Below are 2308 nucleotides of genomic sequence, written 5' to 3' on the forward strand. Positions count from 1 at the left end.
TCTCTTGTCGTCGCCAGGTAGTTGTGTACGGCCACAAGATTAGCACACTTGTACCATAACTCTCTTTTACCTATCAATAGAATGATATGTAATTTTTGCGTATCCGTGAAAAAAAAAGTTCGCAAAACGACCTCTCTATCGTTGACCTCATTTTATATGCTCGTACACAGGAATGGAAAGAACAAGCACGCGTATAGTAGTACCGTATACTACCGTTTGCCCGAAAGAACAAGCACGCGTACGTGGTGTGAAACCACACCAACTCCACCGAAACTTCTTCCCAACGGAACAAAGACATGAGCACCAACACAGCACATCCTGGTCAGGTTCCCGGCCGGCTCCCTGAATTCCTTTCGCGCAACGCAAACCTGTGGAAATTTCTCTGCAGCGAGGTCAACCATCGATGTTGCCGACTCACGCGCTGTGAGGAAGGGACGAGGAGGCGGCGTTTGCTCGGCAAAGGTAGAGCAGATGCGGGAGACGGCCTCTGCTTTCTGCTTTCTCCATCTGGGTTTAGAGAGCCGGATTTTGCAAATCCAGCCTCTCAAACGCCCCGCGGGTGTGGATATTGACCGGACACGTCTTAAATTAGCCTCTTTATATCTTTTTTCATATTTTATCTCCTAAATTCATACAAAACATGCAAAACGAATCCTACGTGCTACCTCTACGTACTACCTTACCTACTCTTCATCATCGGAAATGGCTACCACTACGGTGCCAGGCGCCGGCTGGACGGGCGGTTAGGAGGGCTCCGGCTCATCCTTCTCCTGCTCGACCTCATTCATGTAGGCAAACATCTCCGCCTCCTCCACGGCCTCTTGCGCCTCCATCTCCTGCCGGCGATGGCGTCTTGCCTTCGCAGCCGACTCCCACCAGAGAGAATCGAGGATGGCCTACTGCTTCGCCTGCAGATCCCCGTCGCCAGCGTCCCCCACATCCTCCTCCTACGGCTCACCCCCCTCCTCCTCAAAGTCCTCCTCGTCGTCGTCCTTCCCCTCCTCCTCCACCTCCACCTCCTCCTCCTCCAACTCCTCCGGATCCACTGCATCCGAAGGTAGCCCCGCGGCGATCCGAGCTTCACGCCTAGCCCGAATCTACTCAAGGAGCTCGAGCCGATGCTCCGGCGTTAGAAAGGGCTCGCTCCTCACCCAGCGGTGTGGGGGCATGGCTACTAGGCGGATGGGTGGAGTGCAAAGTGGCGGTGGCGGCAGACAGGAGGAAAGTGTGGATGGATGGTAGGGTTTCAGTGCTGCCGGTCGACTTAAATAGTCGGGCAATGCACTAGGCGGCCCGCTGGAGCTGCGCCACGCGGCGCCACCGGTCCGACGGGGGAGATGAGTTTCGGACCGCCGGGTTTGAGGGCGTTTCCAGCTGGGACCCCTTCATCAGTCCGACGTGGCGGGCGTGCCCGGGCGCCCCATATCCGTCCATATTTGGGCTGGATATGGGGAGTGCCGGTCAGCCCGGGCATTTGAGACCCGTTTGAGCCGTCCGTCTGGGTCGATAAAACGTGACCGGTCAAAACCATATTTGGTAGGCACCGAACCCGCCTCAAATGTCCGGGCAGGCCATCCGCCCCTAGTCGGTCACAAAAAAGCGACAAACCCGGACTGCTCAAACCGGCCTCAAACGCCCGGCTGTACGGCGCCCCTCACATGCAGCCCAAATGTAGGGATGATATGGGGCGGCCCAGGCGCGTCCGCCATGTCAGCCCGGCCCACCCTAACCCCACATTGTCCGTACAAAAAAATCCAATCCTGAAATCCTAACTCAGTTCACTCTACTCTCGTCCCGTCTTGCCTTCTCCCGATACTCCGATTTCTTCGATTCTGATCCACTCTGATGACGTCGGCGACCATGCCGAGCTCCGGCAGCCGCTCCGACTCGGACCTTGATGTCGACGAGGAGCTGGCCCTCTGCATTGCCCTCGAGAGGTCCAAGGTGGATAAGCGGGGCAGTTCCAGATCAGCCGCCTCGCCTCATGCCCGTCGACGCGGCGAGGACGCCGAAGCTGACCCCTCCCGACCCGCGCGCAGCTCCCCGAGGGTTGTGCAGTCTGCGCCGCCCCCACACAGTCCCCTGCCCCCGTCGGCCACTGCTCCATGCGGGTAGGGTGGGTGAGGGAGTCCTGGATTAGGGGGTGTCCGGATGGCCGGACTATACCTTCAGCCGGACTCCTGGACTATGAAGATACAAGATTGAAGACTCTGTCCCGTGTCCGGAAGGGACTTTCCTTGGCGTGGAAGGCAAGCTTGGCGATACGGATGTTCAGATCTCCTACCATTGTAACCGACTCTATGTAACC

This window comes from Triticum dicoccoides, chromosome 6A (genome assembly GCF_002162155.2).
Source record: "Triticum dicoccoides isolate Atlit2015 ecotype Zavitan chromosome 6A, WEW_v2.0, whole genome shotgun sequence".
NCBI lineage: Eukaryota > Viridiplantae > Streptophyta > Magnoliopsida > Poales > Poaceae > Triticum > Triticum dicoccoides.